General features: G+C 41.6%; 1 protein-coding gene across 1 annotated transcript in view; it reads right to left on the bottom strand.

Moving 5' to 3' along the window:
* The window catches only part of LOC121090657 (kinesin-like protein KIF26B), a 91,458-nt gene that overhangs the window by 61,647 nt on the left and 13,542 nt on the right, over positions 1–16,269 (bottom strand). The gene's annotated exons all lie outside the window — the stretch shown is intronic.

The following is a 16,269-nucleotide window of genomic DNA, read 5'->3' as shown; positions in this document are numbered from 1 at the left end:
ACGTTTTGAAATTATCATCGAGGGAGTGGAATGTAATAAGCAATGAAAGATTTGTTAAAACATGTTAGCTCACAACTCATTAAACGGCTGCATAATAAAGCGTTATTCCTAAGACAAAAATACATCTTCATGGGTTTAATGAGGTTATGCTGCATCCTTAGCCCAGTTGGTAAGCAATTTAGATGTAAGTAAAAGTGACTACGATTGGTCTGGCTTTGGTTCTCCCCGTGAATCCACCAAACAGACGAGTTCCTGAACTTCACAGGGCAAACGTCCCCTCTCCAACAGCTCCAGCCATGCGGCGCAGGCTGCGGCCTACAGCAGACTGACTTCCAGCCAGGCAGAACTTCTACATCGGTGCTCCTTAATTGTACAGCACTTGTACCAAACCCACTTTGGGTTGGCACGCCAGGGACCACGAAGTGTCACCCCAGCAGAGGGGGAGAGCACGCCTGCTGCTGGCGTGGCAGGGGCACCCTGCAAGGAGGTCAGAGCCCTAGAAGTCAAAGGTGGCTGCAGTCCCAGTTGGCCTCATGGAGACCGGAGCTCTTTGCATGCAGATCTCATTTCATGCTGGCCTAAGATCATCCCACATGGAAATAAGTCAGCTGCTTTGAGAGGTAAAATCTGGGAAATTTCATTTGGAACACAACTCCTTTGAAGAAAACAGAATGAGGCCAGAGATTAATGGGAATTATTCGGTATTTTTTGTGATATCTGTGAGTCCAGCTGGTGATTTGACTCTTTGTATTTTAACCTGAGAAAACAAGTTGTGGTTAGATGGTGAAAAGGCCATGAATCTGTGAACATGATTTCAGTTTTATGCAATATAGTTGAGGGGAAAAAGGAAAAATACAGCTTGGGTGTGAACGGTTTCTCTTAACTGCTCAGCTAAGCTGTTTATGAAACCTAACCTCTAACTAAAAAAGCCACTTCTAATATTTTGCCAAAGCATCCTACTAAACCCAAAGCAGAGCTGATTTCTACTAAGGACAAAGGCAGTCAACACCCTTGGTCAGTCCACATGAACTGGGCAAGGTTGGAATGTTGGAATGTTTATTCCAGCTCTAGGTCTCCTGGTAGCTCAGAAGGGAGGCACTAGCTGAGTTAGCAAGGAAGGGAGGGAGTACAACACTGCAAGTCCCAGAAGAGCAAGAAAACAAAGGGCAATAGCAGCCTTGACCTGTTTTCCACCTTGGATGCCTTTGGCTTTTTCTACCGTGCCCCACATTTTTAAACAGATGCCAATATCAAGAGCATTAGACTGATCTGTTGAAAACCAAAATAAAAAGTATTCTTCAACTATTTGAAATAAAATACTTGCTCTGCTTTAAAAAGGTCTTCCCCCAGAAGTTTATGTGTATTACTGGCTGCTATGAATTCATGTCTTCCAGATCCTTGATCCCCGTGTGCAAAGGAGAGTTAACTGAATAACCCGGGGGCTACGTTTCTTTGGGTTTTGGAGAATGGATAATGCGTGAAATTTAACAACCCTTCATATACAGGCAGCCTAAGAGTTCTTTCTCGCCTCAAACTGTATGGGCATTCAGTTTTAACTTCAGCTACACCAGTTTTGTTACATTTTAATATCACTGGCTTGGGTCCTGATTTAAACCTGTTCACACAAAATCAGATTAATTCCTGTTACTTCTTACTGAAGTAATACTGCAAATCCTCCTAACTCCCAACAGCTATAGTGATGGAAGGTTTATCTTTCCCTGAAGTAAAAGACCAATTTAACTGAAATCCTAAAAATTTACCAGCATCAGATAAACTGAATGAACTGCTGTAAAAAAAGAGCTCAACTCAGAAGTCCCAGGAGTTGTCTATACATACATTTTGTGACCATTTGGCTCCTCCACTCTGGCAAATACAGAAATTTCTTAAGAAAAATACTGCTATTGCCATGACCCTGTGCATTTCCTGTGGACCTGTGTATTTCCTGTAGGATTTTTGTTTTGGGACTTAATGGTTCATAGAATCATAGAATTACTTAGGTTGGAAAAGACCCTTAAGACCGAGTCCAACCTTTAACCCAACACTGCCAAGTCCACCACTAAACCATATCCCTAAGCACCGCATCTACATAGAATCGCAGAAGCGTTTTGGTTGGAAATGACCATGTTTGTGTGTTAGGGCAGAGAAATATCATATTGATAGCATGGGGGTATCCCGATAGCTGGACCACTTCTTACTCTGGAGCTAGCTTGTTTGCAGCTGACGTGACGTCTGTGCACCTTGGTAATTCCTCTCACCTCCTTTTAGACCAGCCTGCAGGAGCTGTCTCCATCTGAGCCAGTTGCCTGACCCCTCTGTAGACAACAGAGAGAAACAGGCACTTCCAGCACTTAATTCATGGGGTCTGTTTTATAGACCTGCCTCCCAGATAAGATGCGTTGCACACCGCAAACACTTCTTGCTTTCCCAATACCACCACATGCATCTGAAATGATTACCTGAGATGTAGGTGCCTACACTGCAAGCTGTCTAAAGTTATTCTTTTTGCTGTAGGCAGAATAAAAATGCTTGTCCTGGGAAGTACAGTCCCTGGCCCGAATTCAGCAGCACGCACAAATCTGTGTGAAAGTCTTCAGCAAAAATTGTGGGCTAGCAAAAATAAAGATGAATGCATGAGTGTGATGGAAATTGAACACAAGTAGTAACACCAAATTATTTGAGCTCATCTGGTAATTTGTAGAGCCTAGAGTATTCTTCCAGGCGAGTTTCACACCAGTGTAACTCTTCCAGATTACTCCTGATTTATGTATGTTAATTGAGAAGACAGTTATATCCTGGCTGTGCGAAAAACACATCCACTACATGCCACAGAGCTGTGACTATAGCAAAAACCCAACAAACAGGCAAGATACAGGCAAACTTCAGTCTGGAGGAACATGTATAGGGATTCAGACTGCATAGTGACTGTGGCACAATGAGCTAGGCAGACCAAAACAGATTTTAAAACACCTGAGCTAGATATATCGCCCGAGGAGACTGGCACGCTTGTGGTCTGGGAATGGGGCTGAGCCTGGGGAGCTGGGACCCCTCCCAGCGGCTGTGCCTCGGGTGCTGTAGGATTGTGAGCCAGTGATGCAGTCCGTTTCACCCTCCCCACCTGCACAACGGGCTAAATCGAGCTTCCTCCACCAGCAGGCACACCATCATTACTGGCCCTCAAGGACGGGCAGTCGCCATTAGGTAGGCACTCCGTTATTAACCATTACTAGGCACATAACCTAAACCCAAGGATCCGCACAAAGCATCTCCTAGTGGGGGTTATGACAAGAGTAAATCAACCAAGCTACAGCAGTAGAAACGATGGGGGACCATGTCCTCCTGCCCTGCCGTTTCACACTCCTGTGGGTGATGCATAGCTGGGGGGAGCGGAGGGGCTCAGAGCCCGTGCTGGCCCCCGCAGTCCGTGCCGCAGAAGAAGCAGCGCCAGGACAGGCACACAGGACTCTGCCAGCTACGGGGTAGCGCAGGAACTTAATGGACTTAAAAGACTTCAGTTCAATTTAAGGAACAGACGGGCTGAAGTTCACCGTGATGCTCTGTGGAAGGCAGAAATACAGTGCGGTTAATTTGAAACCAACTGAACAGTGACGTTTAAGAGCTCTAATACTTTATGCTTGCAATTTATATTTAAATAAATTGTGAATTGAACTTCTCCTTAAAAAGAAGAAAGCAGGTTTTCTGCTTCAGTTCCTATGTGTCATTACTCCTTTAGTCCAATGCTACAGTTTCCCACTAATCTCTTGTAATTGAAGCATTTAAGAGAGACCGCTTGCGATTAATGGGACCACTCAGGCTGCCAGAAATTCTTACTCGAACCCCAGCGACCGGGTCTTGGCAGCACCCAGCCTCGGACGCACCTCTGACCATTCCTACAGGAAAACATGGAAACAGTTTCTTGAGATACACACTATTGGAAAAACAAACAAAACAAACAGCCTGGGCCTAATTTTGATCGAATTTTACACTCATGCCAATCTGGCTGAACCCAGGAAGAATTACCTTAGGTTAAGAACGGAGAGAGAGGATAAAAGAAAAGGTCACTTGCTTTGCATCACTATTGTGCCTTTTCGACGATAAAACTTCACCTCTTCATTCTGCTCAGGCTGGAAGTATTTTTTAATGTGTTTTCTCCTTTGAGTCCACAGGATTTCATTTGACAACTACGCAGTCCAACAGGACCCTCATTTACTCTGGATTTCAGTCCCCCCCTGCAAAGATTTGTCCTGTTCTACCGTCACTGAATCCCACAATATTACTCCTGATGTGCAATGCCGCAAATGAAAGCAGAATCAGAGCTCTGCTGTTCAGGTTTTATCAACAAAGTTTCTTTGCATTTTTGTATATGAATGTTATATGCATATTATGTATATAATCTACATACATATATAATAATATACACAACTATATATATATGCATTTCTTTTATACGTGTGTATTTAAATTGTATACATTATTTGTAAAAAGCATACACGTTTTCTGAATATATTAAAAAATAATGTATACATTTTTCATAAATTTATCTCTACATGGTAATCATTGGCACTGAAGAGTTCCTTCATGGGTACCATTCAGTGGCATCAAGGGCAGATACAGGGGAATTGCTGTACTATCACTATACCTCTGTACTGTAAAAATAAGCACAGACCTTTTCATCAGCTCTGTTGCAATTTCTGAACCATGTCCCTTTGGTTCTCCTTTGTTACTATTTAGTGCATCCCTATTACACGTCAACTATTTCTTGAAGAGTCAGTTTGCTAATTGCAGGATTTTCCCCAGCTGAACACAATTTGTGACCTACCACCACAGACCTTTTGTTATGTTCTTGCTCTGTGGAGCAGGACAAAGGTTCAGCACGCTCTGCAAAGTAGAACTGATGCCACAGCAAAAAAAAAAAAAAAAAAAAAAAACAAAACACAACAGAGCCCAGCTCCGGTCACTGACACCCCCGTGTCTCCTTGGCCCACAGGGGTCTGTCTGGAGAACCGGCAGCAAAATGAGCACAGAAGATGGGAGTGGTAAGCTGTGTCAAATCTGTAGCACACACAAATAACTACAAACAGAAGCTTGAACAAGGCAACGCAAGCAACTGGGGACTGACACCGAGGATACTCTCACATCCTTCTACTTCTAAGATTTCGTTTGGGGTTCATTTATCTAATTACTGCAGGGACAGGGCTAGACAGCTGTTGCTTTGGGCACTGTGCGTGCCTTTCTGAGCTGCTTTTCTCATCCATCATACCAGCAGCTTGTTGGATGTGTGCTGGGTAGCGGTGGGAGGCAGGAGCTGTGGTGCAGTCACGGGCAAGCCAGGCCAGCCAGGGCTATTGAGCTGTATTAGCACTCCATCAATGTAATGGCAACCGCTGGCTGCAGGAACAGCCTTATTGGAGGTTAATGAAGAGTGGGGGTTGTAATTTCTCACTGTTACAGTTGTAAATAATAGTGGCAGGCACACATTTTTTGCTGGAGCCAGCCACAAGGTACTACAGCACAAGAAAATCTATGACATGGCAAATGCTCATGCACATACATGCTTTTGCATGAGGGATGCATAGCTGGAAGCCTTTCTATAATGCCCAGACAATATGGAAACAGTCTGTTAAGCATTTTAAAGGAACTTTCTGACAGATCATGGGACAATTAACTGATTGTTCTAACACGAAATCTAGGAGGTCAAGACAGACGGACTGGGGCAATGAGACAAATACAGAATTGCATGAGCAGGCATTGTTTTAATGGAAGTCTAGTCACATTTGGGGAAAAAAGTGCAAACTCAGGTAAATTATATCAGTGTAAATTGGTTGGGAAGCACGTGTGAACAGGCCTCACTGTCCTCCCTTGTTCTTTTCACTAATCGCTTCACTTCAGCACAAATTAGAAAAAACTCAGGCTTGATCGCTCTTTGTGGAAATGCTGTTACTGCTACTGCTGCTTTGGAAAGGCAGTGGAAATAATTCAAAAAGCCATACCATTAGGGCTTGCAGGCCTCCTCTTTTTTGTCACTGTCCCCTCTGTTCCTTTCTTGTGCGATTGCTAAAACTTTGCCGGCTTGTCAGCCTTGACCCGCACAGCAGCTGAACTTGCCAGTGCTTGCAGTGATAACGGGAAACAGTGTCAGTGTCCTGCACCCAAATGCCAGTCACAGCATTCAGAAAGCTTGCCCTTGCCAGGATTGTTCCCTTTTACAATTGATGATGTGACTTTATTCATAAATCCAGTAAAATCTGGTATGAAATACGCTCAGGTCACAGGGCACGGCTAAGTGACCTCTTGTCCTGTCCATGTCAGCGGTGGCTTTGAGTTTTGTCACTGTGGTTTGGTAAGGCTGAAGGGCAGCACTGAACATCGACGCTGCCGGAAACCAGCACGTCCATCGGCCCGGCCATGCCGCTGCCACATTGCTACTTCAGCATTTGCTAGATTAACACAGAGCACTGCAATTTTCTTCTGCTCTTTTAAAAATATTAAAAAAAAAAAAAAAAAAAAAAGATACAAGGATCATCCTGTCATGGAAACAATCTTTCCCTACAGTTCACCACATGCAGCAGACTGTGTTCCTGGTTTTCCTTTTGCTTCCTGCTAATAATTTTGGGGAAATTGGCATTTCAGACCTTCATAGCTGGGACAGTCTGCATGTCATTTCAAGCAGGAGGAATTTTCCCACCTTCTGCCACTCTCCACAGATGTACCCAGAGATCCACAGAAGCATACCTGCATCTATGGTGGGGCCAAGAATAGTCTCACTCAGCTGAGTGTGGGGATGAAACTGCAGCACTTTTTTTTTTTTCCCAATACCTTTAAACATCACTGGTAGTGGCATTTTCATAAAACCTAAACAAACCAAAACATCCTTCCATAATCCCAGCATGAACAACACGGGATCAGCTGGTAAATTTGGTCTTCCTTGTGGTGGATCTGCAGATCTGCCAGCGTGCACCTACTGGCACAGTCAGCAGATGCCTTACCAAAACCTCGAACATGCTATTGCAAAAATTTGCTCTGCTTCTCTCACTTCAGTAAGAATTTATTTTTCTGTGCTGAGTAGCAAATACAGTTGGCTGCTACAAATTTCAAGATCTCATTTCCTTGATGTAAATCTCATTATCTTTCAAAATCATCAGATATTTTGCTTTGCTTCAGCAGCTATTTAGAGTAGGTTTTCCCCTTCCATTTTTTCTGCTTAATACAACATTTTCAAAAGGGTCTTTAGATAACAAGTACCTATCTAGTATATTAAACAAGGCAAAACCTGCTCCCTGGCACAAAATGCCCAGCATCGTTCCCTGTAATTCTCATCCCTTGCTATGGTGTGGCCATATCCAATGGTCTGCCAAGATGGTCCCTTGCCCATGAGAATTTAAACACCATGCCTGGAATTGTCTGGGAGAGCAGTCTAGTGGCCCAACACCATGCCAGGGACCTTGTTAATAATGCAGGAGTATGGATGACTGAGTACCAGTGCCCAGGAACATGACCTGCTCCTGTGTAATTTACTTTATAGTCTGTGCTGGTTTTAGCTGGGATCATTAATTTTCTTCATAGTAGCTTCTATGGTGCTGTGGTTTGGATTGGTGATGAGAACAGTGTTGATGACACAGGGATGTTTTCGTTACTGCTGAGCTGGGCTTACACAGCACCAAGCCCTTTGCTGCTTCTCACCCCACCCCACCAGCAAGCAGGCTGCAGGGGGCACAAGAAGTTGGGAGGGGTCACAGCTGGGACAGCTGACCCAAACTGACCCAAGGGATAGCCCATACCATAGGACATCATGTTCAGCAATGAAAACTGGAGAAAGAAGGAGGAAGAGGAGAACGTTCAGAATTACAGTGCTTGTCTCCCCAAGTAACCATTACACATGATGGCTTTCCTGGAGATGGCTGAACATCTGCTTGCTGACGGGAAGTGGTGAATGAATATCTTATCTTTGCTTGTGCACACAGCTTTTGCTCTTTCTAGTAAACTGACTTTATCATGAAATAACCCACGAGTTTTCACTTTTACCCTTCCAAGACTGTCATGCATCCCACTGGCAGAGAGTGAGCAAGCAGCTGCGTGGTGCTGAGCTACCTACCGGGGTTAAACCACGACATGGTCCCAGCCACAGAACGTTGCACAGTTTAGCCATATTTTCCATTAAGTTAAATATAAGAAACTCAGATGGTGCAGTAGTGACCTCCCAAGCATGTGATGTGCCGTGCTGCTCTGTTCTCTTCCAGCCTGGCTTGATATTTACAGATCCCACAGACAGACCGGCCAAATCCATCACACACATTTGCGGCACCAGCGAGGCAGAAAGACTGGAAAGAACTTGGCTTCACTCATTAAAGTTTCCTTTTGGAAACCTACCCTTCTAGCAAAGCATGGCTATACTGCCTCGGCCGCCGCAAGGACAGGTGTTGGTACTGCTACTGCTTTCTATCAACAGTAGCAATATCTCAAGCATGTGCATTGATAATTATGCCTGCCATATTACTTCTTAGAGCCCTGGTCTCCCTTTTTATGAAGTTGTGAAAAAGGTGCATAGGATGCAACTTGGTAAGATTAAGCAGGCAGATCATCTCATCCCTGATTAAGGAAAGAGTGGCACCAAGGGCTTTGCATTATACATTCTCAGGAGAACAGAAACTCCTGGATGAACGGGGCTCTCTGCTTTTTTGTCTAAAGGAAACAAGAATGTCTATGGAAAGAATGCAGATAAAAGACAAAGTTTCCCTTACGCATGTCTTTGAGATGCCTTTTCAGTGCTAGGGAAACAAAGGATATACAGGTATTGCACAGAAGATGTATAATCACAATTGTAAGCTTTTCCATTATTTATAAAGATGATCTCCGTGACTGCATACGAAAGAAGATTCCCCAGTCTACACATAACAGTATATGGCATAGCACCATAAATAATGAGCAGCAATGCAATCAGATAAGAAGGATTTACATTATTTAAGCCAAGCTAGAAGAAGTGACGAATTGCAGTTTAATGCAGATAAACATGGAAAAAGATGTGTAAAGCTTTGGAGTGGTGGTTGGTAATGACAGCTATTAAATAAAAGGGTTAATTCATGCTACCAACTAGGAAAACGATTTGGGAATTCACAGGGAGGAGAAAAATCTCAAAGAAAGCAAGGGGCTGCATAGCTAAGAAGAGTCTATATAAATGGAAGGAGGTGCAATTACCATATTAGGCAATATAAGTGTGATATCTAGTAAGTGTTTGGGTATTCAGAGGAGAAATCTAGTCTCCAGAAGGGAAGTATAACCAGCCTCCAGCGCCATATGTCACATGAAACAAATCAGCAGAAACTTCAGGGATTAGAGCTAGATGCTTTAGTGAGAAATGGAATACATCATAACACCATTGAATTCAGCAATAATTCCTTATCTACCTGCAAGTACATGAGATGAGAATTTGACCTTAGTTAGGAACAACCACCAACAAAATGAAACTTGAAAAAGGAGGAAATGATAAAACCAGGATCCAAGAAATGATATGATTTATATTGTTAGTGAACCTTTCACCTGAACATCTTACAGGGCTTTGCAAAGGCTTCCAACAGGATTAAGACATACATTTACAATTATGCTCATTTTTCAACTGCAGAAATAAAGCATAAGAATAAATGAAACATCTAAGATCCCAGGAAAGGAACTTGAACTCTAGTTCTTCCTTTGCTTATCCCATAACCGTAGGCTAGAATGTTTACAAGGGCATAAACATGACATTAAATTTAGTTTTTCTTTCATGTTGTATCCTATTTAATACTACCTGCATGCTTCTATCTTTGGCAGTGGTACAGGGAGGTACAATTACTACAGAGCCCAAGCAGCCAGTCACATAGAATTAATGAGATTCATTTGTAATGCTATATATTATCTCCAACTAAAAATGCAGGTTTTTTGAGCCTTAGCAGAAATCTGTGGAACAGATTTTTATTGTGGACTTGATTCTGCATGCCTCTGGAAAAAAAAAAAAAAAAAAAAAAACCCAACCAGGATTATTTATTGTGCCTGGGACAAGAGAATAGAAGACAAGACCATACAAGATGCATCTAAAAGTTCACATAATTCCAAAATATCCCATCTCCAACAGTGACCCAAGAGCCTGCCCCTGTGAGCCTCCCACTGTGGTGGGCTGCACTGGCATCTCACCAGTCCCCTCCAAGCTGTGCTTTGCCAATACCCCCATGGTTCATGTGCCACTTGCATCCTACCAAGACACAAACAGGGGAACTTCTGTTATCAGGAGAGCATCACAGGCTCTGATGAGCCAACTTGCATTCTGAATAAAATCTACAGCCCGTTGGAGACATTACTGGGCTTGAGCATGTTCATAGTGATAGTGCCATTTGTGGGATGTCATCACTCCTCTGAAGGGTGGGAAATGTCCCAGAAAGGTCTCTGCTGGGTACATAGAGCACACAAAGCTGACTCTCAGCTCTTCCAGAATATGTTGCTGAGGCTCTGGTTGTTTGTACTTCCTCAGATTTCCCTTAGTGTTTTTTTTTATTATTATTTGGGGGGGGGGCGGGGGGGTGTTGTGTTTTTTTATATTTATTTATTTAATTCCTTCCCCAGTCCTAATATCTGACTGCTTTCTGCCCAGTAGTGAACAATGTGTTGGTATTTTCAGTAACCTCTAGAAGGCACTACAACCTGACTTACTCCAGAAGGAAAGCAAATCCAAGGAAGTCATATATGTGAGCAAATCTGTTCCTAAAAGCTGGGGATCAGCAAAAGCAGCGTCTGATGGTACAAGGATGCTCTTACCTGCAAAAATCTGAAGACATATTAACTAACCGTACACCACTGGTGCAAATGGCCTCTGTGTTGCATACTCTGCGGTATTGGTTCCTGGGCATGCATCTGACAGGTCCAGTGCAGCTCATCTCCGCTGCACCCTCTGTTCCCAGGGGAAGAAATCCAGGCAAGCAAGCATTGTATGCACTGCGTATGTGTACGGTATGCACTGATCCTGGTCTGTCTGATCGCAGACTAGAGATATCAGGACTGTAATGTTTTCTTGGGGTTTTTGTACTGAAAATAACTAGCTAAATAACAGAAGAAAATGATACCAAATCAGAGGGGCAGACAGATGGAAAATGCAGAAATAAAACTAACCAGGAGCCCCCACATGAGAACTAAATGGAAACAGTACTTTGACAAATTAAACTTGCTTCATGTCACAGGGAATCACTAACTTTTACCCTCAGCTGTAGTATACAGCATAACATTACTACTGACCCTCTTCCTTGACGAATGCAATGAATAACAGCCAACAAAATGCCCATCTGCCTAGTGACCCCTGCTACTAATGATTTCATCCACTGCTTGCTGCCTTGTTAAACACTGCAATGAATAACAGCAGTGTTTGTGAGTAGACCCAGTAGCAAACCACTTGCCCTAGAACAAATATCCACCGCTTGTTAGTGGTCTTTGTACATGCCTTCAGCTGTAATTCTGCAATCTTAATTTGGGAAAAATTCCCATCATCTCCAACTCAGCTGCCATTTCCTGACTTTTGAGCACTTAACCATGCAACCTTAACATTCCTTTAACGTTGCTGTTTGTCAACAGAATAATTCATTATGTTATGTGTAGCTTAGAGGCTGTGTAATTCTTCTAGCAAGTAGCAGCCTTTAATGAATGGCACCTGATCAATAATGCAGAATTCAACATTTGAGAATAAATAAAAGGCCTTTTTCATGAGGGGTGTCTGTAGGAAATGTCAAAACCATTTATCAAGGGTCCAGGCTGATAGCCTGCAGCTGCTGTCTATAAGAACTATAAAAATGAACTTTGTTGAGTCCTGCAAATATGTTTTTTGTATTGACTATAATTAGCTCTTTCCATGACCAAAACACAAAATAGGGACTTATTGAGTATGAACCCAATGGTCATTACCAGAGCTTTTTAAAGTAAAACTTTGCTATAATAGTACTTTGTCCCTAAGCTGCTACTTATACAGGATTATTTTATCTTTGTTTCCAGGTGCACGTTTAAAACAATCCTCACTGTAACTCTAGACAAGCTGAGCTGCTTAACGCAAACGCAAAAATGCATTTGTATTTGGGTTTCAGAACCTCAGATTAACAAGGCAGTTGGACAAACATCACAAACCGAGACAATGGTAAGCACTTTAACTCTTCTGGGTATCTAGGTGAAGCTCGTATCAAAGGAGCAAGCAGTTGTGACTGATTTGGAAAGCTTTTACATTCCTTAATGAATGATCTAACAGAGAAGCATAGGGCAACTCCAGCTCCTTTGCTGGTAATTCACATCTGGCAGTAAATAGAGTACAGATAATTAAAGGCTATAATCACTATTGACAAATATGAACAAAATTATGAAAACAGAAGTGCTGTGCAGTTTGCTTTAGTCCCTCACAGCTTAAAAACCCTCATTGTAAGTGCCAAAGTGATCCCTCCTTGTCAAATATGAAGTCCAGTGTGATCAGTTTTCTAGGCATGCTATTTAAGTAGCTAAGAATAATCTCATTCCGGACTCTACAAATCCAAGCAAGGCTCCTTCCATTGCATCTGACCCCAGGATGGGGACTGCCTCAGCCACATAAGGTTACTTTCTAAAGGTCAGGCTCTTGATTACTTAGGAGCTGCTTAAGAAGGCTTCACCCTTAGCTAGCCTGAACTACACCAACAATATGATTTCTCTTTCCACATGCAGGCAGGCAGAGTGATCAGCTGGGGGACAAGAACAAGCGGAGGACCTTGCTGAGGCTGGGCAGCCAACAATTCTACAGCTCCAGCCTTTGTACTTCTCAGAGGTGAGCAACAGAGCTGGCTGCTTCATCTCCTCTAAAATCTTATGATTTCCACCTTGGTCATCTCCTTTAAAATCTTATGATTTCCACTTTGGTGGTCACTTTTGGGTGAGGTGTTGTGGTTTTTTTAAGAATCATCTTCCCACAGTAGATTAGAGCACAAGCAGAACAAATAAGCAAGATAAAATATATCAGAATGACAAAAGGGAGAAGGTACCACAAAAATTACACTTAGAGTGATTTTTAATGTGCAGCACAGAATGAAGCCTGATGAAATATTCAAACTTCGAATCTAAACATAAGCCTACACCAGCACTGCGTGGTAGGGAAGGAGACAGCTCCACTGCCTGTCTGTCTGCTGAAGGGTGGTTAGACACCACAAAACCTGGAAAAGGTATGTCTTGAAGTAAGTGGGACTGCTTGAGTACACGCTGATCATATACATCAATACAACATGTGAGAAGCATGGAAAGTGAGTGTGGCCAGGGTTAGGCCATAATCCAAAGGAGAGTCATGCCAACCACAACAATATTTAGATTTTCACTGGTGGAGTCAAAGCCCTAACTTGCATCAACTTGGTTTTTCCTCCCTCACTTCTTTCAGTACGTAAAATCCTTCCAAATAGTTCCTGGAATTGACAGTACCACATTTAGACAGAACGGACCACAAATCTGTCCAGCTGGGAAGCCTCAGGTACGGTCATAGGCATAACGACAACTATTACGGTGAAAAATTAACAATGTGGGACTTTTATTGCATTTCTAAAGCTGTCTTTATCACTTGTCGTCCAGTACTACAGCTGTACAACATTCATTTTTTTATCCTCACAGCAGCGCTCAGCTCTGGGCACTGCAAACCATGCAGCTCGGTGCTCACCTCTTCAATAGCCAGGTACCTTTCATTCTTACATAGTATTTTCACTATACAAAGAAAAAAATTGGGACATAGATCTTACTTCGGACAGTGTGCATCTCAAATTTGGGTGTATTTACATCTGGCTTTTGATTCAGATTATTCAATAACATAAAGCCTAATAAATGATAATGTGTCACGGTTCACACAACTTTGCCTACACCACTGCTCTTACTGTATATCTGTTAAAGGCTGCACATCTTACCTGCTGCACGCAAATGTACATTAGCTAATATTCCATGCAAGTGTTGGTAAGGTGAATATTTCATATGAACTTGCCAAAGTAAAGGAAATTAATTCTGTCATTCATTTCTACCAATTTGCGTAGATGTTGCAAGAAACTTGGTCCCTGTCAAGATCAGGTCATACCCCATCCTCTGTTCAATAACAAGATAGAGCAGGGTACATTTTCAACGGAGTGACTATCTCTGGATGTCCTCAGATAGCGTGGGATTCAGTAAACCTCTTAATATTATTTTAATTAAGCTGTTACAGTCCATCATGTCAAAACATAAAAATACAGATTATATAAAACTGCAGTAGGGGACCTTACAAAGCCCTGATTAATGGCCTGATAGGTTGTAAAACGAATCCAAACTGTAAATTTATACTGAGGGCTTTTCTAAAATGTGAATTATTGACTTGACAGATCATAATAACTCTTTCCAAACTATTTTGGTCTATGGTTCAAATCTTTTCTGTATCGTTCACTGACATGCACGGTAAGTCTAATTTACTATTTCTCTTACTGCATGAACACCCACGGACTGCAACATCCTCTGAAATGTACTCTGAAATATTGCAAGTGACCAGATGGACAAAAGCCCAAGGAAGAAAATCTATAATGACTTCCAGACAGAGTAACACAGAATCCCTCCCACCAGCTCACCTGGCAGAAAAGTTTCTACCATTAACGAACACCAATGCCTGAGTATGCTACATGGAATCTGCTTTATGCATCAGCTACCTTGGCCCTTCAGCGATTTCCATCAGGAAAACTGGGTTTATTTGCTGTTTCTGGGTGCCATTATATCTATGGCCCTAACACAGGAGAGAGATTTGTAATACATAGCAGATTACACCTAGACTGCTATGTTAACATGAGCCTCAAAAACCCACTTGAACCCAAAATGTCTTATCTAGATATATTTTAATCACCTTTAATTAACTCTGAAGGCTGGAACAAACCTCAGCTCATCAAATAGGAAATCTCAGACACTGTAGGCAAAGAAGGCATTCCAGATCCTATGGAGCTCAGCCCTTATAGACCGTACAGATTCAACTGGGTCAAGATGCTCAGTTCTGGTAACCGACACTGTTGCAAATACATACAAAAGGCATTAAAATGTAGCCCCTCTCCCCCAAAGGATGCCGATAACTCAGAGCCTGTCTTGCCGAACCTCTGCAATGGAGATTTCTTCCCCTGAATTTAAAATTCCAAACTCAGATAAGCCGACATATTTTGCAAAATGCCTTCTTTTCCCTTTAGTAAAAGAAGGACTCTCACATATATCTACACTGAAAATTTGTATCTTATTGCAAGATACACAGTTGAAGCTATTTTGGTTACAAGAAGTCACAATCACATTTTAACTTGACAACTTTCAGTTACATCTTTAAAGAGCCAACATTTAGAATTTGTATTTTATCGGGACAGAAACTTTGATGTTTCAAAATACAATTTTGTTTTGAATAGAAATAAAAAACTGCAGGACTAAAATTTTCTGAGAAACGCTGAAATTATTTTGGATTAATTTGAAAAGTCTGTCAGTAAACCAAAGTGTTTTCTTCTCACTGACCTAAACTACATTTTCAAAGTATTTTAAATATGATTTTTAAAAGTAATTTTTAAATTAAAGTATTCCATAACTATGGAGTACAGTTAACCCAAATTTGTATTTTGGGGGAAAAAAACCCACAAACAAACAAAAGAACAACCAAACAAAAAACCCCAGACAAACAAAAACTGATTGATAACTTTCAATTAATTCCATCAGTTTTAAAATTATACCATTAAATGAACATTGGGAACTAGAATGACCTGGCAAGGAGTAGCTATCCTGAAATATAGCTACTAATACAAAAAAAAAAAAAAAAAACCATTAGATAATTAAGTTGTTCTTTTTGTAGAACTAGACCTACTAAATGGGTGTGTATTAAACACTTAAGTACCGAAAGAGTTAATAAAAGCACAGTAGAAAAACAAAATTAAAACCTTTAAATTAGAATCCATAAAATTGAGGAAAATAAGACTGAGCAAATTGATATCTACAAAGAGTTCTAATCAGACAATTATATTCTATTTTTCAAGTAGCGTAACATGTATTTTGTAGAGCTAATCTATACTTTGTTACTCCCTCTAGAAATGCTCACTCCGAGCAAAGTCTACCTACATCCACTGCATTTCCACATTACTAAAAACAATTCATTATCTTAATGTGAAACAAAGCATGTTAAAAAAAAAAAAAAAAAGATACCCTCAATATCTAGCCTAAAAGCCAACACGTTTTTGTGCAGAAAACTTTGAAGTTTCTGTAGGTATATGTAGCACACTACCCTGTATTTAC

Source organism: Falco naumanni, chromosome 6 (assembly GCF_017639655.2).
Source record: "Falco naumanni isolate bFalNau1 chromosome 6, bFalNau1.pat, whole genome shotgun sequence".
NCBI lineage: Eukaryota > Metazoa > Chordata > Aves > Falconiformes > Falconidae > Falco > Falco naumanni.
This window is presented reverse-complemented; position numbering and strand designations above follow the sequence as displayed.